Source organism: Pteropus medius, unplaced genomic scaffold (genome assembly GCF_902729225.1).
Source record: "Pteropus medius unplaced genomic scaffold, Ma_sr-lr_union100, whole genome shotgun sequence".
Classification (NCBI taxonomy): Eukaryota; Metazoa; Chordata; class Mammalia; order Chiroptera; family Pteropodidae; genus Pteropus; species Pteropus medius.
This window is the reverse complement of record NW_024355203.1, coordinates 2,052,442-2,079,842: the sequence shown is the minus strand read 5'-3', so window position 1 is coordinate 2,079,842 and position 27,401 is coordinate 2,052,442. Positions and strand designations below refer to the sequence as shown.

The 27,401-nt window shown below is 35.1% G+C and overlaps 1 protein-coding gene, 1 non-coding gene and 1 pseudogene across 3 annotated transcripts in view; 1 reads left to right on the top strand and 2 right to left on the bottom strand.

Moving 5' to 3' along the window:
- The window catches only part of IL1RAPL1 (interleukin 1 receptor accessory protein like 1), a 1,227,390-nt gene that overhangs the window by 109,464 nt on the left and 1,090,525 nt on the right, over nucleotides 1-27,401 (bottom strand). The gene's annotated exons all lie outside the window — the stretch shown is intronic.
- On the top strand, nucleotides 5,060-5,178 carry LOC120598479 (uncharacterized; annotated as a pseudogene).
- TRNAI-UAU (transfer RNA isoleucine (anticodon UAU)) lies at nucleotides 17,359-17,432 on the bottom strand. Its single transcript has one exon. It is a non-coding gene; the product is annotated as a tRNA-Ile (tRNA).

Below are 27,401 nucleotides of genomic sequence, written 5' to 3'. Positions count from 1 at the left end.
ATTTGCATCTTTTGTTCTTTTTCCTGCCCAGAGGGATGTAAGCTACGATTTGCCGTATATATATTTATATAAAGTGTATACACACATATATGGATGATGGTTAACTTTACTTTAATTGGTGGATATGCCATGTAAAATATTTAAATTGTACATAGTAGGAGGAGGGACAAATGTTAAAGAAATAAAGTATCTCCTAATAAACTTGCGTTGATTATATTTCTGTGCATTATTAATTTCCTTTAGATGATCCTACCAATTACATAGTTTCGAAGTCATTAAAATCTCTTTCATTTTCTAAGACTTTATGTCTTAACATAGAGATATCTGTCTAGAAGTATAACTTCCTACCCCATTCCAAATTTCTTATTTCTAGCACAGTTATAGCAACTTATTAGCACATATATTGCAAGTTCTATTAAGCCATTCTTATTTTTGAGTCTATTTTTTCTGCTACCTCTTGATAATGTTTTATGGTTTTCTAGAGCCAGAGTTAGCAGGGACCATAAGGGGAAGTGAAACATAAATTCATTTGTTTTACTGCTAGTTCATACCTCTAGTGAGAAAGCAAAGCTTTTAAATTTTATTCAAGATCCTCATTCTGCAATCTTGACCTCTATTCTCAATAATGGGCAAAGTTATCTTGTGCGAGTATCAGAGTATATCCTTGATACTACTAATATATAGAACACTGCGGCTCAAGGAATAGAACACAGGAGATTTTATATATGTAGACACAAAAGGAAGCAAGTGCTGTGTGGTAGAAACAGAGGGACCAGTATATCTTTTTTGTTCAGGCCAAAGCCAACATTACTTAAAAATTTGATAGTTAAGTTACCGGGATGTGCTGGAGCCTACCAGAATGCAACCTTCATGTTTTGTAATTATAGTAAGTTGTGCCATGATTACTTCCCTCTGGCAGTTAAAAACTGTCATGCACAAGAAAAAAGATTAAAATATTTAATATGGAATTCTATATTTTATTAGGTCACAATTATACTAACATACAGACAGAATAAAATCAAAAATCCTTACTATGGCCCACAAGGTACTCCCTACCAGATCTGGTTTGTGTGGTAGTTCTGAAATCATCTTCAAACACTCTTTCCCCTTGCTTTCTGGGTTCCAGTCACACTATGTCCCCTTGTTCTCATTTGGGTACCACAAAATATCTCCCACTTACTGTGCACTACACTATATTGCTTTTCCTTCAAATATCTGCATGGCTTGTTTTCTCATTTCAAACAGGCTCAAGCATTGCCTGTATTAATTTCCCAAGGCTGCTGTAAAAAATATCATAAACTGGGTGGCTTAAAACAACAGAAGTGTATTCCCTTATAGTTCTGAAGGCACGGAGTCCAGAATCAAGGTGTCAGTATGGTTGGTTTCTTCTGGAGGCCCAGAGGAAGAATCCCTTCTGTGCCTCTCTCTTAGTTTCTGGTGGTTGTCGGCAATCCTTGGTGTTCCTTGGCTTATAGATGCATCACTGCAAATTCTGCTTTCTTCTTTACATGTCCCTCTCCTCTGTGTCTTCTCCTGTTCTGCCTCTTATAAGGACAATCATCTTTGGATTTACAGTCCAATCTAAATCCAAGGATGATATCATCTCAGGATCTTTAACTTAATTACATCTGCAAAGATGTTATTTCCATTCACAGGTACCAGGGGTTAAGACTTGGACATATCTTTTGAGGGCCACTGTCCAACCCATTATACTGCATCTTCAGAAAGGTCATACTGGCCACACTCAGTGATAAAATAGCACTACTCACAGTACATATACTATCACACTCTCCCATCTAATCCTGCATTCTTTTACTTCATAGCACCAAATATTCAGAACATATAAAATAATTTATCTGTCTCCCTTTCTAGAATGTAAGCTCCATGAGAGCAAAGGCTTTGTTTGGTTAACTGTTGTTCCTCAGCATATAGAACATTAAGGCATATAGCAGGTGCTCAATTAATATTTACTGAATGGTCAAAATTTGGTTGAGTACCATTGATTGATATTAAATAGTTTATAGCATTTAGGATTACACAAAAAGATATGAGGGTTGTGGTAGACAGAATAATGTCTCCCAAAGATATCCACATCATAATTTCCAGAACCTGTGATTATGTTACCTTACATGAAAAAAGGAATTTTTCAGATGTGATTAAATTGGAGCTCTTGAGATAAATAATCCTGGATTATCTAGGGGGCCCCAATGTAATCACAAGGATCTTTATTAGTGGGAGGCAGGAGAGTCAGAGTCAGAGAAGGAGATGTGGACAATGGGAAGCAGAGGAGAGAGAGAGAGGAAGCTATATATAGAGAGAGAGAAAGAGAGAGAGAGAGAGAGAGAGAGAGACAAAAAACATGCTATGCTGCTGGCTTTGAAGATGGTGGAAGGGGTCAAAAGCCAAGGCATGCAAGCAGCCTCTAGAAGCTGGAAAAGGCAGGTTCTCCCGTAGCACCTCCAGAAAGAAATACAGCTCTGCTCACAACTTGATTTTAATTCTGCAAAACCCATTTTGAACTTCTGACCTCCACAATTGTAAGATAATATTTTAGTGTTGTTTTAAGCCACTAAGTTTGTGGTAATTTGTTACAGCAGTAATAGGGCCCTAATATATGGGGGTAACATTTTTTCCAGAATTCTAACTTATCTTTAGTAAAGAAGATTATTATTAATAATAATAATAATAATAATAATAATAATAATAAATAAAAGAATCCTCTGCTTTTATGCTGGTTTTTTAGTTTTGGAATTCATTTACAATGTTCTAAGACTACTAATAAAATGGAAGATACGCTAAATGTACATGTTTTCCAATATATTTCCAAACTAAAGCAGAAGTATAACTTGCACAATATTTTATAAGATATGTATTTCTACACCACTAAAGTCTATGCATGTTATAGTGGTAGTATACTTGAGCAGCTAAATCTCTAAAATTGAGGCCTAGTTCTTTGAGTACATTGCACCAATTGCATTAATAAAGTTAACATATTCCATCTTGTCTGTCACTGAATGCATGAAACTCATAAATCAGTACAAGTCATAATATTTATTGAAATAGAGGTTGTCCTCAAGCCCTTGGTAGAGAATTATCAGCATTTTACAGCAGCTGAATTCAGCAGTGAGCAGCCAATACACAGCATACTATAGTGAAATATTTATAAGGTTAAGTTTCCATTTCTCTCCTAGTGAAACAGAGTGATGGTTCTGCTTTAGATCGTATAATTATAGGATCTAATAGACATTGAAGCATGTCCTAATCTGGATGGAGAAAATAAAGAGCACAGTTTATAGTTAATGCAGTTAAGTACTCGTGATAAAAATGACGTTTGGTGTCAATCACTTTTATAAATGTACTATATCCTTAAATGTCATATCTGATGGTACACACGCCCCCAAGGATAGCATTAAATTCTCTGTTATACCATAACAGAGACCTCTGAACTATACAATGTCAAATGTACCATGGTCAGAAACTGTATACACTATGAAAATAAAACACTGAACCAAGAAAAATATCCAAATATTCCAAACTGGAAATACATCTTAACATGAATGTAGACAATTGAGGCATAAAGTTTTGAATTAACATGATCACTGCTTTAATCCTTTTTATAAAATGATGCTTGTTCAGGGATGCTGGAGTCATCTCAAGGCCTCAGGAATGGGGATTTGACATTCCAAATAGTTCCAGCAACATTTAGTCTTCGATATCTCACTGAATACAATGTTTTGAATGTTTTTAATAACTCTTGAGGCCTTTCTTTATGTTCCTTATGCCTGCATTCTCTTCTCCACCAACTCTATCTGGACAGGTCCTGCTCATCTATGAATAAAAGAGTTAACCTACTAGGCCTGAGACTGTTCTCCTTAGAAAAGCCTGGTTATGTGGTTAGCTCTCCTTTGGCTTCTGGGAACCTAGATATTGTTCTTTGATAAGAATGACGCATTGTACCTAAATGGATCGTGCAAACAATATTGTTTATGCTGAACATATGCTTTCTTCTGGGAGTCTAGAATTTTGGTATGTGCTAGGCAGAGGGTGCTTATGTGACCAATCCCCAACAAAATCCCTGGGCACTGAGTCTCCAATGAACTTCCCTGGTAGACATTTCACATGTGTTGTCATGACTCCTTGCTGGAAGAATTAAGTGCATCCTATGCAACTCACTTGGGAGAGGACTCTTGGAACCTTGTGCCTGGTTTCTTCTATGATTCACTCCATGCACCTTTTCTCTTTGCTGATTTTGTTTTGTATCCTCTCTCTATAATAAATTGTAGCTGTGAATACAAGTATATGCTGAGTCCTGTGAGTTCTCCTGGAGAATTGTTGAACCTGGGGGTGGCCTTGGGGACCTCTGATATATCTCCCGGCATTCTTAGCTCCAATGTCACCATCGCTGTGAAGCCTCTCCCATTCCTCCCACTCCAGAAGAATCACTCACTTGACTGTTTTGAGTAAGTCAATTCATACCACTTATGTATCTCTTAAATGTATATTATAGTGTATATATCCATCTCCTCTGAGAACAGAGATCATGTTCTATTCATTTTTGTATCATATGTTCTACCACAGTGACTATAAACTAAATTAATTGTTTAATAAATACTGGTTCAGTTGAACTGTCATCAGAGGCATAACTTGTAAAAAGAGAATCAAATACGGTCTATTCAAATACAACCAAAGCATGAACTTTGGCCTCCTTACATTCTTAGCTTTTTCAATAACTAAAAATAATAGTTTGCTTAACCAAATAATTTGGCACATAAGTGGACTTTAGATTATAAAGCGAAACATGACAATATGATAGGTAAAAGTCATATTCTGTCCTCACAAGCAAATTTAAATTCTGAATTTTATTCCCAGAATGGTCTTTGTTATGATTCGTAATGAGCAAATAAAAGTAACTGCCATTTTTTAACTATTTATTTTACTATATGCTTGAGCGTCTATAATTAAATGTGCACACTTTGTAAAGCATCATCATTCTACATTTTCCCTTAAACTGATTTGTTTTTAATGACCGTGTATTTGAATAAAGACTGTTATGTCACATGTCTATGGCCATGCCACCCTGAACAAGCCCGATCCCATCTGATCTTGGAAGCTAAGCAGGGTCTGGCCTGTTTAGTACTTGGATGGGAGATCGCCTAGGAAGACCAGGTGCTGTAGGCGTAAAAAATAAAAAATAAGGGATTGTAAACTGACAAGGTCCTTGCAATCTGTGAGGTCAACCAAGGCCTGCCTTGCCTAAAAAGTAAAAAAAAAAAAAAAAAAGACTGTTATGCCACAGAGACAGTAACTGAAGATCTCAAAAACAAAATTAATATAAGACACACCTCAGAAAATCTTGTGGTGTTCGTGTAGTATTTTAAGACATTATCTCCACAAATTCATGGAGAGTTTTATGCTTTGCTCCTTAATAAATGCTCACAAATCAGTAATTGCCTTGTTAATGTTTCTGTTAGGCTCCTTGAAAAGATTTTACAAGTAATGTTCATTTTTCACAGTAGACCTTTCATCCATTTGAGTTAATCAGGTTGAAGTAAGAAATACTGATGTGTCAACAAAGGTTACCACCTGGAATCTTGTATCTAGTTAGAAGTGATTAACTACAAAAATATGATTCTAATCTTTTCATCTCAGAAATTTCTAAGATGAAAGAGCTAATAACTTTGGTTTCCAGTAGACTGATCAAAAATTAAATATACATATATTTACATATATATGTCAAATTACCATTGGAATAATAGAAAAGAGAATATTTTGACACAAGCAAGATTATATTTTAAAAAGTAATTTTTGCCTTGTCTCCTACTAACATATGATCCCAATGAAGTCTTCAAATTATTTCCTTCCTCTATCTTCAAAACAATTAATATCAAAGGACTGTTAAGTTATAACCATAGTTCTTTGTCTCTGCCTATGATGACCAAATATTTTCTTTTTGGCTAAAAAGTCAGCAAAGATTAGAGAGGTTCCATCAGTCCTGAAAAACCCAAGAAATTCTTTGTACACTATGATAAATCTGGTATACTCTGTACTATTTTAATGACCTAAAAGTAATAGATATATAAGAAGTGTATTTTGGTGAAATAAACAAATTGTGTATTTCACAGAGCAAATATGACAAGTACAGTGACCAACTGTGATTTTTAATGGATTTTCATTTATATGATCTTCAGGTCAAAGTACTTTCGTGTTACATTTACTGACTAGTTTTGAAAAATGCAAACTGTGTTTGAATGTTACAGGGAAGCCAATGGAATGATCTATTATTGGCAGATCAATGAGAAAAAAGTATGAGTATACTTGAAAATTATGGAAGCTCATTTAGTCTATTGTTTTGGTGGCCTAGTTCCACATTAAAGATGTGAACATCTATGCATTAATACTGGAGCCAGATTTAAAGACAATCAGGCCAAAATTGAGTTAAATTTAAGGGCTCTTTTGATTACTTGCTTATAATGTCAAGCTGACTTTAAAATGCCTTAGCTGTTTCAATCACCATGATCAATGCTTTGTGAACTTTGAAACTCTCTAGCCTATGACCCCAGTGCAATACATGGATTGTATAGGTCTAGGTTTGCCTCAGGTAAGTTGTAAGGAAACAAAAAAGGAACTAAATAAATGGCTCAAAATGTTTTGTTTAATGGGGATATATTATACACACATGCATTCATTCATATACAATTTTAGAATATACTTCTTTACAGAAGTTTATCCTCCAAGTTAATGCATAGCTTCAGCAGAGAATAACATGACACTGCTAAGGAAGAAGGAGACACTAGCTTTGCCACCTAAATAGTGAACATTCCTAGAAATTAGTGGGATGACATGTCACTAAGAGTTTGCTCTCTTATTTAAAAGACCTGTTTTGTATACCCAATAAATGTGTCTATGTAGATATCTTAAAGAGACAAGGAGCTGATATTTCTTAAGTGCCTTCCATATGCCAGACAGTTTACCCATTAATTTACATATATTAGCTAATTTTAATCCCCCAAACAACCCTATGAGATGATGCTGAAACAGGGACTGAGGAATTAAGACTCTAGCTCATAGTTTCTTATATATTTATGTGGTCAATTCTTGTAGTAATGTCCCTTAATTTGTTCGTGCCTCTCGGTATCCTCAGTCTTGGGTAGTACCCTTTACCCTGTCTCTGGACTTGGCCATTAGGCCAATGGCACAATAGTGGAGACTTGAAAAGTCCTTGCACGTTTAGACTTGCCCTCTCTTACTAATTTAAGGACCCCTGCCACAATGCCATTTGTCAAAGCTCAGGTTAGCCTACTAGAAATTGAAAGACCGCATAGAGCAGAGACAAGTCATGTTAGCTGAAGCCTCCCTAGACCTACCCCCTGACTTGGCAGTTACTTGAAGATGCAAATGTGAGTCCCAGCTCAGAACAGATGAGCCTAGCCTAGCCCAGAAAGCCACCTAGTCGAGCCCAGCCCAGATTGCCTTCCTGCAGAATCATGGGCTAAATAGTTATTGTTTTAAGCCATAATGTTTTAGGGTTCTTTGTTACATGTAGAAGCTAACTGATAGAGAGTATTGGTAAGCAGCGGGGCTGCGGTCTGTATCCATGCCTACCTCAGTCCAAAGGCCATGGTCATTTCATAAGTAAAAAAAAGAGAGAGAGAGAGAGAGAGAGAGAGAGAGAGAGAGAGAAATTAATACTAGAGCTCTTGATTAAATTATGTGAAATTATATAGAAGAAAGTCCACTTCAGGTCAGGTCCCAAAATAAGCAGCATGAATCAGAGTTAAAGTCACAGCAGTTTGTTCCATGTGATATGAATAGCCAAAATAATGTACACAAATCCCAAATGCAGCTCTCTGTGCAAATGAACAGGGGCAAACCAGACCACCTGAATTTTATGATTTTAATCCAATAAGTTTATGAGCTATGAACTCAAATTTATATGCATAAATATTTTCATTTCGGCTCTCAAACATCTTTAAAAAATACTCTTGGTACTTAAGGAGATTCCAAGTTGGAAGGATTTAATAGTAGCACCACTTTATCTGTTTTCACCATGGTAAAGTCTTGCTCACTGTGCAACATGAATTATTCAGAATATAAATCTGCTTTCTTTTTTCACCTAAGAGAGAATAAATTTGACAATGGAGATGGATTTAAAGTATAAATCTTGCTGGAGACTTCATGAATATTCAAATTAAATCCAGTCTGGTTCTGAGCACCACACTCCTGCTCACAGTGTAAATCATTGTGTATGTTACTCAAGAGGTCACCCCAACAGGCTTTAGGAATGCTTTTTCCCTTAGAAAATGCAATTAATTACAATCGTTTGCCCCTGAGGATTTCAGTTTCAAATTGTTTATCTTCTGGTGTCACTGATGAGCTGACTGGGAAAATGAAACACTTTAGTTTAATTACCAGTTGCAATTACAGCTCATGTAAAGATACTTCATCTTATACTCTTTTTATAATTGTCTATTTTTATGATATAACATGCAGTTATATTTGTTGCCTTTCAAAACATCAACAATGCCACTCAATTTTTTTTATGAAAAAGTTAACACCAGATGTCTCTAAAAGGACTTCAATGTGTGCTGAAGACATTATAAACACAATAGTATGTTCTGCTTCACCCAAAGCCCTTCAGGTTTTTGGGCTTTCAATATAGAAAGGTCATGGAAATGAGAAAGTAGGTAAGAAAATTTAGTCAAATCCTTTATTAAAGTTAGATTTTGTTTTAGAATAGAGAGGATATGAAAGCAGAAAAAAATGCCTAGTTCAGATGTGGGTAAATGGGAGTTTCCATCTAGCTTTCCTCCCTTACCAGCTGTGTAGCTAAAATCTTCTTAACTTGTCCAATTTTATTGCCTATTTGCTTAACCTTTTGAGTTGTACTAACAAAATAGAGTAATGTTGGTTCTTAACGAACAAGACTGTTGTGAGGATTAAGGACAATTATTGATATTGATTGTCATAATTCCTGATACACAGTAGGGGCTCATCAAATGTTAGTGCCTCGGTAATGTCACCTTCATTATAATTGTTACATACTAAACAGAATGATATGTTGATAACTCTGTGGGCTCTGGAGCCAGACTTTCTGGGTCAAATCCTGGTCATACTATTACTAATTGTGAATCCTGGGCATATCATATAACACTTCTGTGTCTCATTTTTCTGACCTGTTACATGGAACAATGATAGAATCTACATAATAGGGCCATTTTAAGACTCAACCTAATTCTTATAAAAATGCAGAAATAGGTGCCCAGTACAGTAAGATGAAAAGAAATAAAGATGACTGATGGTAAAACATTGACTTTTTAAAAAAAATTTATTTTAAAAGAGAAACCTCTAAAGAAAATTCTTACTTTACCTTTAGTCGCATTTTGGGGAACAAAGTACTTTAATCCTAAAAATAGGATATAAAATAAAATGCAAAGTGTAGAAGGGGATAGTGCACTCTGGTATCTCATAATTTTTGCTCTGAAATAATAGATACAGCCTCTGGATTTTGCTTCCGAACTGTTATTTACTGGGTACCACAATGCTTTTGAATGTTTGGCCAAGGGGCTGTGAAACAAGCATGAAATTCATATTAGTGTCAAACAGATCTGAGTTGTGTTATTATGTTTGCCACTTTGATATACAGCTCTGAGACATGGACTTTGTGTAGCTGTCATAATAGGAAACGTGAACAATTTTATATACATTGTAGACACAAGATAACCAAGCATATAAAATAGAAAGATAGAATACTAAATGTACCAGTACATCAAAAATAAAATATGAGTGGAAGTGTCCATAATGTCAACATGGTTTTGCTTAACCAGTTATGTAGTATGGAGGATATTCACAACTGAAATCATTTTACATTGATAGATTTGTAATTCAATATATATTATTTGATGTTCTGTTGATTGAAACAGTGCTATTTTAGAAGTATATTATATGAGGGCACACAGAATCTAGACTTGAGTAGAACTAAAAATGATAATATTACTCTTTGTCTAATTAACTAGCTCTTAAAAGAATATCACCTAAAAGAAATGTAAAGAAAAAAACTCATGCTTGTTTCACAGCCTCTTTGAAGGGGATAGGGATTAGGGGCTGTGCTGTGGTATTTTAAGAACTGGATTTCTGTTTAACAAATATAATCACGTTTTGTGTCAACTCTGCTCTTGCACTCACTACTGGAGTCTTAAATATACTCTTAGCTATGTCCACATAGACATATAAGGATATAAAATCTTCAAGGTAGAAACAGAATATGTAGCTGTTGAGCAATGCCCTTTAAAAGCAGAGTAAGAAATAGAAATGCATTTTTAAGCAAAATTTTGATGGTTATGGGAAGCTATCTTAGTAGTCAAATGAAAAGATTATGTTTTGCTCTTAGCACACTGAACTGCATACAGATATGAACTCAGAGGAACTTTTAAGAAGCGTTCAAGCTTCACCTGTGACCCTGAAAGAAAGGTTTTCCTATGAGATTTCTTCAAGCACAGAACAGCTCTGTGCTTTATGTTTGAGGGGATAGTTAGAAGGATAGTCATAGAACAAGCTACACCATGCTGGGAGGCTAGAAAGGACACAGCACTGTGTACGGTGAGGCAGCTGGAAAATTTTAGATTTAGGTAGAAGATAGTCTCTGAAAGAAACATGACTGCTATATTCCCAGATTTGAGGAAATTTCACGGGAAGAATTAGACTCAATCCAAACTTGACCTACCAATACACTGCCCATGGCAGGCATCACTAATAAATCACTGCACTATTTCCCAATGAGATTGAAAACACCTTAAAATTGTTCCAGCACTCCAGACAGTCACTACTCATATGAATTTTCTCAAGAGATGAAACATCTTTGTCATCTCAGAAATATGTACAATTTCTAGGTAGAATAAACACAAGTGTCCTAGAGGCAGATTTTAGACCTATATAAATAAATTTCTAAGTTTTAATAGGTTTAGAGTAGCATGATTTCCTTAAAAGTCTCTGGGAAGTGTTAGGAAACACTCTGGGAAAGTGCTTTTCTTACATGAATAACATGTAAGAAGGTGAGGAACTGTAAAGCCACTTAGACAACTTTCAACTCCATGGTTGAGAAAGTAAGTATGGGTCAAAATATACAGGACTTAAAATTAAAAAAAAAAAAAGAAAAAAACAAACTCATACTAAATATGTATAAAATCTGACAACCACTTAAATATAATTAGCTTTCATTTCCTGACTCTTCAATGCAGCAAGGAAGAAAGAAGAATATCTATCTATCTATCTATCTATCTATCTAACTATCATCATCAATACAGCATCCTATCATCTATCTCATCTATCATCATCTATCTATCATCTATCTATCTATCTATCTATCTATCTATCTATCTATCTATCTATCTATCTATCTATCTATCTATACGTATGTATGTATGTATTTATATCTATTTACTACATATGTATGTATATATATGTATCTATATAATCTGAATATTATATTTTTATCTTGTTATATAAGGTAATTCTGGAAGAATTTGTGTGGTTAAAATTTTTAATCTATTCCAATATAATGGTTATTTTATATCTGAAGAAAATTTTAATAGACTGAATATCTTTAAAATATATATTATTTTTTCTTGATATTCGTAGTTTAAACTAGTAAGAGGACAATTGTAGGCATTTTTCTTTTGTGTCTTAGTCCATCAGTGACCCATGACAGCATTTATTAATCTTTAAGCTTCTCCTTCCACCATTTATTAATGAGTGACATCTTGTTCAATGTCACAGGTTTGGGCAGCATGCAGCAAATGTTTGTGAAATTTCATTATCCTGAAAGTGAATATCAAAGCCAGCAGATATTCATTACAGGAGTGAGGGAGGCCTTTAAACAATGACTGGATCTGGGAGGAAACTCTATATAACAGTGTGTGTGTGTGTGTGTGTGTGTGTGTGTGTGTGTGCGCACTTGCATGCCAAAAATTTGACAATGAGTACTCACTGAAGAAATAAGGACCGAAAGAGACTTGTGGGACACTGAAAAGTGAGTCTTGACCCACTTGAGCACATTTCCCTTTTACCAATCAGTCAGTGGCAGATGATATTAGCTATTCCTTTGATATGATCATATAATGCCTAACAAGTAATATTTTGCTTTATGCATAGAATGTTCAATTTCCTTTGTAGTAGAAAGTCAAGGATGTTCATAAAGCTTTCACTTTCCATCTCTTGCTCTTTCTGCCTCTAATTCCCTGCTCACACTCTCAAATTTTGCTTGTGACTATTCCTTCTTTCTTCAATCTAAAAATAAAGCTTGTATTTGATGGTTTGGATGCGATGAGTAGGAAAGAAATAATTATGTAGGAATTGTTTTTCTTTGTATAAGGTTGCTAGATATTTTGCAATGGAGAGATAATGTGAGCATTTAAGGCAGAGAGAGTACAGCTTTAATTTTATCCTCTATAATCCTATCCTTCTCAATGGTACATATTCATTAACCTATTTGCACTAAGTATATCTAGAATCTGAAGTATTTCTCAGTCCTTGAGAAGAATGTAATAGAAGTAGAATAGCATTTCTTTTTGTCTCATGACCAGCTCTTTCTGCTACTTTAACATCACATACAATCTTAATAGTGATGCTTGTTCCTAGAAGTTGACAATCTCTAGGTCGAAAAAGTGTAATAAGCAATAACTAAAGCTGTGAACTACCATAAATTTAATCTCGTTTGTATATTAACTGTAACCAGAAAAAAACACGCGTAGTTATTAACAATATCATGTTACAAAACCAGAAGGTACCCATATTGAGACCTAATATCCCTGGAGGCTGATATAAAAGATCGTATAGTAAGTAATGTTGTAGAGGGAGGGGAAAGGTGCCTGTTTTATCTCTGCTTCTGACAATGTATATTTTTTCCTCTCCTCAGAACAAAAGGCTCTTCACCTTCATGACTCAAGTATGCTCTTTCGGGTCAGTATAATACTTTTACTAACAAGCTAATTTTTTCTGTAACAAGATTACAATATTTGGGTCCACATGCTAGAATTAACTATTTGAAGCTTAGTCTTAACACATTTCAAATTCTTAAGCATGACGTTGAAGATGCCTCATAATCTGATTCATGTCTATTTTCCCAGTGTCATTTGCCATCACATTTGCATTAAGCGAGACATTTTCCAAACAAGCCTTCCTTTTGTATATCTCAAAGACTTTGCACATCATTTTTCTCCTTCCTTGGATTCCATTCTTGTTTTATCTGCTGGTCAGTTTCTAATCATCCTTTTAGACCCTTTTCTCCCAGATAATGTAATTGCTGGTTCCTCTAAGCTGAGTTCCATGAGGAGACTTAATCACCTAGTGCTGGAGGGCAAGAACCACACTTTATTCGCCATTTTGTTACCAGCACCTTGTTCATTCTTGGTTCATTCACTGCATCTGCTTTACTCACATGACACCTTAGCGGGAGGACATACAAACACCACTGATCAACAGCATTTTGCCAGACAACAAATCTTTATGTTCCAAGAACTATGCATGGAGAATATGGCAGTGAACAAGACAAACAGGGCCTTTGGTCTCCAGGAACATTGTCTCTAATTTTCCTCTTGAATTTTAATTTAGAAACTTATACTTTATTCATTCTTCCCTGGCTCTCAGGCTCATTTCCAAAACATGTCTCCCAGATTCTACTTCATATTGTCCTTGCTTTGATAACCCACTGGGATAAAGCCAGCTTTTCTCACCTTGGGGACTGAAACTCTTTTAAACATGGTTTTGTCTCTCTGCCACCATAGTACCAGAGATATGAGTATAAGGTACTGCTAACTTCTGCTCTTTGGGACTTACACTGATTGGGTCAGCCCTATTCAGCTATCCCTTCAAAGAGTCTGACAGTTGGTAAACAGTTGAATGATGGGAAAATAAGAAAATATATTCAAAAACCAAATATTACTTGAAATATTAGGATAAAGTATGGAAATATGTGGAAATTTGCATATTATCGCCCAATGGAGCTACAACGGGCTTCATAATGACTCAGTGAAACATTGATCAATGTCATTTTTTTAATTTTCATTTTTTTCAATTATAGTTGACATTCAATATATTAGTTTCAGGAGTACAGCATAGCGGTTAGACATTTACATATTTTATGAAATGATCTCTCTGATAGATCTAGTACCCTCCCGGCACCATCATTGTTACATTACAATATTATTGACTATATTCAATGTCATTCATTCTCATCATTTATTGTTTAAATGTGCCAACTATTCTATTTTAGCTTAGAAGTCATGGAAGATTATTCTTTTTCTAATTTTGGAGAATGTGTAAGAGGTTATGAAAGATAAACAAAGGTACAGGGACATTTTATCTCCATAAATTATTCACTGATTTAACAAACTTTAAATTCAGAATAATCGAATTGAAATATCAAATTCAAAATCTAATGTCAGAGGACTTCTTCAGTAAGTCTTCTAGAACGAGATTATTTCCAACATGTGAATCTTAAAAGAGAGCTAATTTAGCCTTAAAAGAAGCTCATATGTTAATGGGAGTTGAATTTAAATGACCGAACCTTTGTAATTTTTATTAAGGAAAATGAACTTTTCAAAAGTCCATTTTACTAACTTTATGCAAAGTGTTTAGAAACTCTAGCAAAATATACTATTCTCAGAATAGGATTAGACACTGTCAATAAAGATTCTTCCAGATTAGATAGATCTAAATATAATTTTTAAAGTATTTCTAGATCATGTTTTTATATATATTATTTTATTCAACACTGGGTAATAGCAGACATGCTAATTCCATTTTACAAATAATGATCAGGTAAATTAGTGACTGAACAAATTAATAAAGCCAAAAATTGATGGACTTGGAATTTGAAGTCATATACCTTTACCAAGCTATCCATTTTTAAACTGTTGTTGATAGTCAATGCCTTATGAACAACATTAAGTCTCTTCTGGACAAAAATGAAATACCAAAGGATCTCATCCTCATATACGTTATTATAACTTTTATTCATGTAACACCTTTAGTACCTACTGTGGCTAAGCACAGGGGTAGGCAGTAGGTTATGTAGATGAGTAAACATGGTTCTTTCCCCCAGGCCCTGAGAGTCTAAGAGAACAAAATATTTTTAATAGTATAGATACTGTTATTTAGTTAGCTGATAGAATTTAAATTGAAACTTTCCTCATCATGTGACATAAGAGGGTCAGACCCATGATAGTTACACAGAGGGTAAACTGATAAAGGCCAGGAAAAATGAGAATATATAGGTATATTCTTTTTATTATTTTTTATTTATGTATTTATTTTTAAGTTTATTGGGGTAACATTGGTTAATACAATTATATAATTTTCAGGTGTACATTATAATTTGACATCTATATATTCTATTGTGTGATTACCACCGAAAGTCCAGTTTCCTTCAGCTACCATATATTTGATCTCTTTTACCCACTTCACCCTCCCCCAACTTCCCTATATTTGACTCCCTTTACCCCGTCTACCTCTTTTCTCCTCTCCCAATCCCTACCCTCTGGCAACCACTAGTCCATTGTCCATGTCCCTGAGTCTCTGTTTGTCCTGTTCATTTGTTGCTTTTAGGTTTATATCCCACATATAAGTGATATCATGTGATTTTCAACTTTTTCAGTCTGGCTTATTTTGCTTAGCCTGATTATCTTGAGGTCCATCTAGATTGTCACAAATGGCAGTATAGGCATATTCTTTAAGTTATTCTTTTAATCTTTTACACCTTTGACATATTTAATATTTTTTAATTAAGGGAAAAAATAAACAATTGATATTTCTCTGTGTAGAGAATAGCTAATGATTGGAACTCTGGAATCAATGATGATGTCATTTAATTAATATTTTCTTAAATAATAATAAACTTAGCTCTTTCAGATATAGTAAACCCCCAAGTATTTCAGTATCTTTAAATGTCCCATTCCCATGGTAAATTTTAAAGCCTGTGCAAGTAGAACTAAATTCAAATGAAACAATGTGTTGAAGCTCACAAGATAGTAGACTTGGAATGCTGTATTATATGGTAAAGTAATAAAGAATGTTTTAGATGCTTCTAAAAAGTTAAGGGATTATGATAAATATAGTAAAAGTTTTATTAGAATAAAGCTACTTCCATTCTACTTTAAAAATTAATTTGCTGTAAAAGTTATCTGTCTTATAGTTCCTAACAGTCTATGTGGTACATTCTGTATAGAATTTTGGAATAGGCATATGACTATAAAGCAATTTATTATAACAATTCTGAAAAATGTCCATCAAGGCTACATATCTTGGGAATAAACTAAAATCTTACATATCAAATAGGCATCTCAAAACTAACATATCCAAAACTAAGCTCTTGACTTCCACTTTATACACATGTCCAATCCTGATCCTCATTAGTCAGTTATTTAGACGAAACCTTACAATTATCCATAACAGCTCTCTCACTCCCATATCCAATCTGTCAGCAAATACTCTGACAAATATATCATCAAAATACATTCAGAAACCATCAATATCTTACCACCTCTACTTTAGTCCTGGACTCCATTATCTCCTCTCTAGACTGTTTCCTCTTCACAGGTCTTTTGGCTTCAACTCTTGCCTTCCAAACTGTCTATTCTCTAAATGTCAGTCGCAGTGATCCTATTAAATGTAAACCAGCTCGTATCTTACTTCTCAAAACCCTCCAGTGTCTCACCATCTCACTCAGAATAACAAAGTACTTTACCAAGGCCTGCTCCAGGCCTATGATCTTCTCCTGGTTCCCTCTGATCTCACCCCTGTCACTTGCTTGTTTCATCTTTCACTGACTCTTTCCCAGCCTCTGGGCCTTTGCGCTTCTTGTTGCTTTTGTCTGGAATCATTTATCCCAGAGGTTAATGCAAAGTAGATAAGATCAGGTACAGGCCCAGGTTATGTAGGGCCTGAAGCTTATATAATTTTGGGATCTCCTTAAAAAAACGAACGTGACACTTTGTACACAAAATTCATAGAGGGCCTCAGAAGAGGTCCATATAAACAGAATTTTCAGCTTTGTTACCCTCATAGTAAATCCACCTCGTATATAAAACTATATATCTTGACTGCTCTAAATGCTTTATATATAATACCTAATTTAACTTTCATATCGGTACTATGGGGGAGAAATTATTATTACTTTTTCCTCTCTTTAATTCCTCCCACCCCACTTCCACCCCTGACCTATGGATGTTGCCATTTCCCCTTAAGAACTGGATCTCTGAAGGCAGGGCATCTCCCCCCACGTGCTCGCAGTGCACACCCAGGGCCTGGCGCACACCCGGGGCCTGGCACACCCTGGGGGCCTGGCGCACCTGAGTTGTGGTCCCATGGCTCCACCTGGGGTACGAACCCAGGACCTTCTGCATATAAAGCAGATGTGCTAACCACTACACTACGGAGCCACCCCCTGGGGGAGAAATTATTATCTCCATTTTACGGATTGGAATCGGAGGCACAGAGTGGTTAAATAATTTGCCCCAGGTCAAATAGCTAGAAGAGGGCCAGTGATAAATTTTCATCTCTACCTGACTCCATGTTTTCACCTCAATGTGCATTGAATCTGTACTTCCTTTCTCCTTACTGCTCCCAAAGTCCTGATTAAATCTTACCTCTTCACAGAGGCCTTCTCTGGCCACTTCAGCCTTCCTCACTGTCCCCTCCTTAGCCCCTCATCCTCTTCATTTTTATTCATAGCACATATCACCATCTGATATGTTTCATGCTTATTTATATCTATTTTCTATCATCTCTAATTGAATATAAGCTCCACTTTGTCTCTATTGTTAAGAGTTGTGGTCCCATTGTCTAGAACTGTGCCTGGCATTTAGCAGGTTCTCAATAAAATTTTGTGGGATAAATTCTCCCTTAATATTCAGTGTCTGAAGTACAGGTCAATGACTACAAGTATAAAGGAAAGTTTATGCACAGTATATCATATTTCCTAGGAGTAAGCAGTATATTTTAGATTGGTGGTTCTCAAAATGTGGTCCATGAACAGGCAGCATCAGCATGTCCTGGAATTTGTTAGAAAAACTAAGGTGGCCATGGAATCCACACTGGCGGAGAGAAGACCTCAAGTTGCATGTCTTATTAATGTCAGAGACACTTTATCAGATTGTATAACTGGAAATAATTTCTGACAACAAAAATGACTGCTGAAATTTCAGCTGAGATCGTTCATTACAAAGTACACTGAGGAAAGAGAGAACTAAATATGGAATGTGATTGTCCTTACTGGGTGAAAAAGCACTCCGTTATTTTTCCCCAAATGTGTTTTTATTTATCCCTTTATTGTGAAGATCTTTACGTGCTGCCTGCTAGCTTTAAAAAGACTTAATATGTGTTGGTGATTGTTTGGCTATTTTTTCTTTTTTTCCTCCCCTTTACTCTAGTTCCTAACTTCCTCCTATTAAGAGGAACACAGCTGGTAATGTGGCCCCACCTCATAGGAAAGATTATTTCTGAAACAAAATGGAAAATCACAGGTTATTCAGATATCCTTTCCAAGTCATGCACTTAACCCTCTCATTTAATTTCCCCTTCACTGAGACACTTCCTTTTTAAGATTGCAAACTTAACCTGCACCTGCAATTACTTGTACAGAAATTAGTCTTGTGCTTTCCTCCTTATGAACAAAGGAGCATTCAAATGTTTAGCTGAATAAATGCCAGCCTTTGTAGACAGGGTTTTGAATTGTATCAGAACACAAGTGTAATTAAATGCATAAAAGATACTACCCTTGGAAGTGATTTGTCTTTGGAAATATGTCAACACATGGTATAAATTAGATCATTTCACTTACTATGAAACATCTCAGGGTTGACAGTGTAAAACTGCAGTTCCCAAGGTGGGATGATGCTACTAAGGATCAGACTCTAGCTGGGCACGCCATTTTTTTTTTATTCAGTAGAGAAGATTTCCTGGCTATCCATATTGCTTGACATTACTCATTAATTAAATTAAATAATTAATAGCACTTATTTAAGTCAAGACCATAACATCCAATGCAAGTAAAGAGAGAGGGATTAAGTTATAGGCACCCAAAGAATGATCCCTGGAACCCTTGCCTCAGAACCACCTAGTGATGCTTACCAAAATGCAGAGTTCTGGATTTCCCACACTGTAGAATCTAAATCTCCAGGGAGTGGTGGTTTAGGAATACATATTTCAAAGAATTGTTTCTAATGATGCTTATACACATTAAGGTTTAAAACTTATGGTAAGCATAAGAACATTGGGAATCTGGAGAAGCGAGAAAGAAAAGGGAGATTGGGTACACACACACACACCCCTACACAACAAATTTTGCTGATATCAAAATTTTGGGTAGAAGTACTTATCCCAATGTAAGAAATGTTGGCTGGACTTTAGAGCAGCTGTTCTTCAGAGAAAAATTCAAACAAACATAGGGAGTTTGAATAACAGTGAATGAAATCAAGTTCCTTAATTTTTTAATCTCAAATTATATGTTAAGGCATATGCATGGAGAGACAATGTTTCCATAAATATGGAATTATGACACTTCAACATTCATCATTATTTGATATTAAATTCTACCTTAGAAATAAGTTTTCTAGGGAGCTGGAATGGACTTTTAAGACTTGTACTTTTTTTTTTTTTATAAAGCCTTATTTGCCTCTCAGACTTTCACTCTTCAAGACACTGGTGTTGGTTATGAAGCAAAAAACAAGATACACATGGTTTCAGTTTCCAAAAACAGTGAATATTCTAATCTTCTTTAACAGAATTTGTGAAAGGCAGTTTAAACTTTTTGTGATAACTATCATCATTCGAAATATTATTTACCAAAATACAGTAATAGCATCAGAACGTATTAAGGTGTTGCTGTGCCTACATGGAATGGCCTATGCTTTTTGATAGTTTGCTGTCACCTTCTGATTAGCTTTTTCCAATCTCATATATTATGGAAATGTAACATGGTTCATTAAAATGTGTTTTAAAGTTTAAATAGACTCCCAGTGAGGGCATATGATGGAGACCAGCAAAAAAAAAAAAAGAAGAAAAAGAAAAAATAAATAGATTTACAACTGTGTTTCAGTGTTTTCCACATTTTAGGATGCCTGATATGCTAAAGAAGTGAGGAAGTGTGGTAGCTTCATGTATTTTAGAGTAACAGTGATTGCTTCAGACTTGAGATGTCTTGAAATCTCTTATCAACAGTTTGAAGCATTTTGGAGAAATAAAATCAGTCTCAAATATAGGAACACGATTTGGCCATTCAGGCTACTATTACTTTCCATGTGAATAATTACATTCATCTCACAATGGATTTCTCCATTTTCATCCCATTGCAATAATCCATCCCATACACTGCAGCTAGATTAATCTTCATAAAGGACACTTTAATCTTAGGGCTCCAATGATTGCCAAACAAATTTCAAACTTCTCAACCTGCATTTGAAAACATGCACAACCTTCCCAAGTTTGTTTCCTTTACCTGAAGTACAAACTGGTTTATATTTCATTCTTAAAAAATAAATACTTTATTCATTTCTGAAGTTGTGCCTTTGACCACACTATCTTCTCTTACCATATTTACTTATCAAATTCCTACCCACCTTTTAAGTGTTAAGTCATGATATCTCTCCTCCATGGAAACTTCTCATTCCTTCCACCAGTTCTTCTGAGCTCTATAAATATCAGAACTATCTTTTTACTGTAGCAAAGCATTGCCATTATCTGCATGTGTAATTCCCCAAAGTCAGGAACCTTGTCTTCATTCTTTTGAGAAATATTTACAGGGCACCAATACCATTTAAAGCAATGTTTTAGACTTTATGGATACTGCCAAGTTGAATAAAATTTAATCTTTGCCTTCCCACTGTCTGGTACAATGTCAAGCACATTGTTGGTGCTGAAGAATATATGTGGAATACATAAGTGCGTAGCTCATTTACAATAACATAAATTCTGGTTTATAACATGATAAATTAATAGGAAACTACTCAGAAAGAAGATTTTACTAGATTAAACTTTAATATCTAAATGTTATAGATGGAGACATAAAAATGAAAAAAATGTATATTTTTTAAATGGACAAAAGAAGTTTTCAAATTTTTAAAGTTTATTTTATGTCAATTGCATATATACATTTTTTATGTAAATGATTTGATTATCTCTCTGATTCACATCTGGTAAACTTCTACTGTCAATTAGTTCTTTAATATTACAATATTCACATGCTTGGCTATATGCACTACTTTTCTGCAAATATTTTTTTTGTCTGAAAATCCGATAGAGCTTTATCTTTATTTATTTATTTTCTTACTATGGTGACATTGGTTAATGAAATCCTGTAAGTTTCAAGTGTACAATTCAACAGTAAGTCATATATATATTACATTGTGCATTCACCACCCATAGTTAGATTTCTTTCTGTCACCACAGATTTGTCCCCTTTTATCCCATCTACCTCCCCCACTTTCTGTCTACTGTCCATGTCCATGAGTCGCTGTTTGTTTGCCATGTTTGCTTATTGCTTTTAGATTTATATCCTAAATATAAGTGATATCATGTGCAAATATTTAACACACATGCTTTAATCTGAATTTATTGAAAGCTCTTAATAATTAAATGTATTTCTTGACAATGTAAGCTTTGTTCACATGATTTCAAATAACCTGAATGAGAATTAGAACACTGGATTAAGTATCCAAATTGTTATTCTAAATGATGCTAAAAATAAGAATAATAAATATTAAAAAGTTGAAGTATTTTTTTGGTTTCCATATGAATGGCTGTAAGCCAGGAGTTGAAAGATTACTAAAGTAACTTTGCTTCTCTCTGATACTTACATGTTGTACACACACACATTGCTGAAAATTGGAAGGCATATTCGACAGTATATAAAATAATTCAGATCAATGTCAACTTACTCTCACCAGAAAATGAAGTCCCATCCAGAGCCATCCTACCTTTTACTATAATTCAACAGAAAGCTGGAGTGCTGTGAATGAAATGCTTAAGGTATAAGATTATGTCTGTTCTAGTTTAGAAAAATGATTATCTTTGGATAAAGAAATTCTCTTTTAAAAATGAAAGTCATTATTGCTGTAGAAAATATTTTCACACATTAAAAAGTTAATTTTCTAACTAGATCTAGTCCTAGCCATTTGAATAGAATGAACTTGAGTCTAGACTCTTAATGACCCAGGCTAATGACATGGGTCATGTCATAATAGAAATTTGTCATAAATAAGTGGCATCTTGTAAGTGACCTGAAGAAAATAAACCTACACTTTAAGAAAGAATGTAACTTCAAAATCCATTCTCTATGGTATCCAAGTCAGAGAGAAATGATTGGTTACTAATGGAACAATATTGGTTGGGTCATGTTATTATTTGCCTGAATAACAATTAAGATTTTTTTCAAAGTCTGGAAAGTTGTCCATTCATTATTTTAACTGATAAACACTTAGATCTGAAGGTATTACTAAACTTTTTGAGTCCTCTCCCAAAACTTCTATATGTTATATCGTCTTCTCACCAAAGAAAAACAAATGCTTTGTGGTTGTCTCATAAATTTTGTCACAATGGAATGACAATATGGAGTGGAGCTCTATAGCTTTGACCTTATATTTTAAAGGAAGGCAGTCTAGGAATTCAAGAATTTCAGCATAAAAAACCAAATGAGAATGCTACTAGAGTATCAATGGAAGACTACACAAAAAATGATTAAAAGCATGTGCTTTAGAGTCACACTTTGATTCTTGCCTTGGCCGTAATATTTACTTGCATGTAAGACCTTGGAAAATTACTCAAACTCTCTAATCCTCACTCTTCTCATGGGTAAAATGGGGACAATAATAGTACTTATATTTTAAAGCTGTTAGATGGGAGAAACGAAAGTAGTGCTTATGGAATGCTTAGTATAGAGAGTAGAATAGGGTAAGTTTTAGATAAATAGTAGCTTTTGTTATTGATATTAGGAATTCCCAGATAAAAAAGTTTAGATGAGAAAGGCATATCTAAGAGTGCTAGATTTTTTTTCTGTTTATTCCTCCACTTTGCAATCCTTCTTTATTCTCCTCTGTATTCCAGGAGACAACTTTGGCTTTAGTTTGGGTATGGTCAATGGGAGTCAGAGACAATGAGATAAAAATGAGGTGAAGAAATTTATTCTCCCAGCTCCTTGCTGAGCACCCTCTGGTTGGTTGTGTTGCTTTATCAAGGGCCATAGGTCAAGTTGGGCAGATCCTCTTACACCTACATCATGTGTTCCCTCCCTGCAGTCCTGTTGAGTTTGCCACTTATTTCCTAAGTGATTATACCCTAATAAATCAGAGTCTAAGTATATACTGTTGGTATAGAAAGCCTAGTGTATCCTAGAGAAGCCCAGGTGTTAACCAGGAAAAATGAAGGTACGTGTACAATCTGAAGTAAAGGCATAAAAGGGGACTCTAGGTGGCTTGAAATATAAGGAACTGGTTTCAGTTTGTAGCTGGTCTGCCAAAACAGCATCTGTGGCTGTGTCACCTCTTGTGTGGTTCCTTATGTGTGCCATGAAGGCTAATTTCTCTGCTTAAAGGAACTCAGATCAATACAACAAAATCACACAATCACTCCATTTCTGTAGTCCACTCTGCTTTTATAAATTTCACCAGCAATGTTTTAGAGTAACATTAATATAAACTCAATGGACTTCTCAAAATTGGCCCAAAGCTAATTGGAGGATTGTAAACTTCAGTTCAGGAAACACACAGACACACACACATGCAGTCATGTGCATATGCACGTGTGTGCACGCACACACACACACACAGAAACTAGGAGAATATCCAATGCTATATGGTACAAGAGAAAAAGGAAGTCCAAATAGAAAATAGAGAAAAAAAGGAGGGGAAATCTCTATTGTGTAGTATTCTGATAGAAGTATCAACTTTATATAGCTATCAAAGCAGTAAAGTGTGAGATGGAACTTCTAATTAGGAAACCCCAAGGCCCCCTAAGACTTCCCTTTTATACAAGTAATCAGATGTCCGAAGAGGACTAGAGAAACAGCATGAAGTGTAGTTTGGAACTCAAGACACTTCCTATTTCCCAGGAGAGTAGTCCTTCCCAATTCTTAGCCACCTAAAATGTCCCCATGGGGAAGCTAAAATAGGTACAGTTATTAGGACTACGATGGGTTGTAATAGTTCTGCAGAGGTGCCTCAGGGACCACTCAAGGGGAATGGGCAAGCTAAGAAGACCAGATTGTAAACATGCCAGCTCTGCTTCAACCAAGAGCTGTTTTTATCTGTATTTTGCATTGGGCTTCCTTGTAAGTGCTTATTTAAAGAAAAGAATCACACTGCTAAAAATAGTAATATAAAAATTTTCAAAGTCACTGTCTTTGAATCTTGCATACATCTATTAGTGTCAAATGCCCCAGTATATTATTGAATCCTAAACATTTCATCTCTTTTTCATTATATACAACATTAATGGCTGGTGCTACTTAGGAGAATACACTGCCCATATTAAAGCTCCTTCATATTTACCTAGATTAGTCTTTATATTACTGTTTTGCCTGTTGGCGATTATATAATTGTGAGGTATTTTGATGGAAACCAGATCCCAAATATAGTAGAACTTTACTTTAACATAAGAGTCATGGTAAAATATCTCACAGGGACTTCTTCGTCCCAACTTTAATTAAGATCACATTTGTACTGAAGAACTTTTTTTGTTTTAAATTTAATAGCTTTTATTTTTTTCACTTTGGAAATGTAAGTTTATCCTAATGAGTAGGTAGTTTTGTGTGTGCACTGCATGAAGTAACATAATGAATTCTTAATATTAGCAATACATACTGACAATATGAATGTCTTTTGAAAAATGATTGCTGGTTTTGTTTTTCAAAGGTAATGGAAACCTTTATATATATCAATAGACTGTAGCAGAAGCCCCAGCAGGAATAGTTGAGAGGCAAATGGAATGAAGCTCTGGTATTAAAGCCGCTGAGTTTGTAATTCCAAAATAAAAATAGTTTTTTCCTATAATGGTGCATTTTAAAGGTACTTTATATTTATTGGTGGAGAACAAATTTGCCTCCAGCTAATGTATTTTGTCATCTTGTTGCATGTAGTCAAAAGTTACATTTTCGAAGCAATCCATGTGATTTTTTACTTTTAATGAATATAATAAGAAAGGACTATCTGTGTACTATTTGACCGTTAACACTTTAAATATTATCTTACTGCTAAACAAAGTATTCTTAATGTAAATTTTCACCTGCTTGCTGGAACACAACCACATTCATGCATGTTAATATTTTCAGACCTATTACAGGATCAGTTTACATGATAAGATAATAATTAACTGTTCTTTCTTCACTTAAGTTGCATTCAGTGTTTTAATAAAACTGACACGCAGGCTCAAATAGGACTACTGATTTGTGAAACTTCAGATACGCAATGTTTTATACATACAAATGATGCCTTGGAGATTCAGCCATAGTTGTCTCTGCTCGGGTACTGAGAATGAGATTGGTTGTATTCCTAGATTCATATTAGTTAAGAGATTTGTGATATATGCTATTTGAGGTGTTTCTCTAATTTGGGGAACAACAAGAGGAGGTTAAATGAGATAAAATATGAATAAATTTATATAATTAGTTTGGATGCGCTATATTTTCTAGTATCGCTTTCAGCTACTATTTGTAGCTTACGCTTTCTCACATAACCAAAAGTTTGGGTGTAGACAATTAAGGGCTCAAATGGCAGCTTGCTGATGCCATCGAGAGCCTAATCTCCTTGCTCCATCAAGGAGACAGGTGACTTTTATTTTTCTGGTTTCAAGGCAGATACTATACTTCCAATCTTCATATCCAAATTTGACATTTATTTCCTGGAAAGGAAGCCTGCTCTAGTGACTTCTTTCTAAATCTCCACTGGCCAGAACTCTGCTCATGGCCAGCCCACACTGACAGAGAGGCTGTGAAATCAAGGATGTTACTTTCCTATCTCTATAGAACAGGAAAATGGGGTTGGAAAGGATCTTGAATGAGCCAAACTACTGTATATGCTCACTAAGAAATTATATTAATTATTTTATACTCAGGCAAAAAGATAGGCAATCTGATTGTTCTCTTCCCTTGTCCTCAACCTTTCTATAGAAACACATGCTGGTCATAGCAAGTTGGCCACAGGAGCTTTCATGTCCCTCTGTATTTTTTCAGGGTCCAATTATTATGATAAAACCAGGTAGTAGACATTGTTTGTTGCCTACCCAGAATTCATTTCTCTACTTTTTTGTAGTATTAGAACCCAAATTTTGATGAGATATCTCCTCAAATCCAAGTAGCCATATGTCTCAGGCTAAACTGAACTCTGATTTTTTGAAAGGGATTTTTTTAAGGGTAATCTTGTCTATGATTGGTTATAAAACCAGCATATGACCCCATTTTGATCTTAAGTGTAATGGGAAGTCTTCCAGAGACTAAGAGAACATTTCCTTGCTTCTATGAGATAGCTGTAGGAATGTCCCCTGGACATTAATGGATGTAGTAGATATGATGCCTAGGACGGCTAGAGCCATCTTGCTACTATGCTGAGAATAAAGCCATACCTAGAATTACAGAGCAGAGAGACAGAAAGTACCTGGGCCTTTGATGACATTGCTGAATCAGCCTGCCTTGAAGCTCACCCCATCTTTGGATTTGCAGTCAAGTGGGACTATTTGTCCCTTACTGTCTTAGTCAATTGGAGTTTAGAATTTCTGTTACTTGTAGCCAGAAGCATCTTAATTCTTATGACTTGTCTGAGATCTTTGTTCTTAAAAGTTCTGAGAAATTTGGGTTTATGCTATTGCCGTTATCTTTGCTGATTATAACTCAAATTAAATGAGATTTCCCAGAAAGACGTCATTGTAGAAATATGCTATATGCATCAGCACATTTTAAGCCAACTTACTACTGAGAATGTGTTAAGAAATAGCATTATATTCCATACTCCTTCTAGATAAGGGTTTTGCCAACACAGGAGAATATGCCACGGATGCAATGCAGATTAACTGGAAACATTTCTACAAAATTGGTAAACAAGTGGAAATTCACCAGCCCCATTATACTTGGACAACTGAGAGATAAGTAATGTGAAATGCATTAGAATCTACAAGGCCAACAGGCTGTCAGAACATACCACCAAAACAGCCAAAGGCACCCTTGAAACTGAACTGGATGTAAGGCTAATTGTGCAGCAAATAAAATAAAACTGCCTCCAAGTCAAAAGTTAGTGTGCAAAAGCAATCAGGAAGAAAGAGATAATTCATTATGCTTCCACAGTTTCCAAACTATATTTGAAGTAGCATAGCATGTAGGAATTGAAATGCTTGAGCAGGACTTTAAGTTTCTCAAATTAACATTTGCT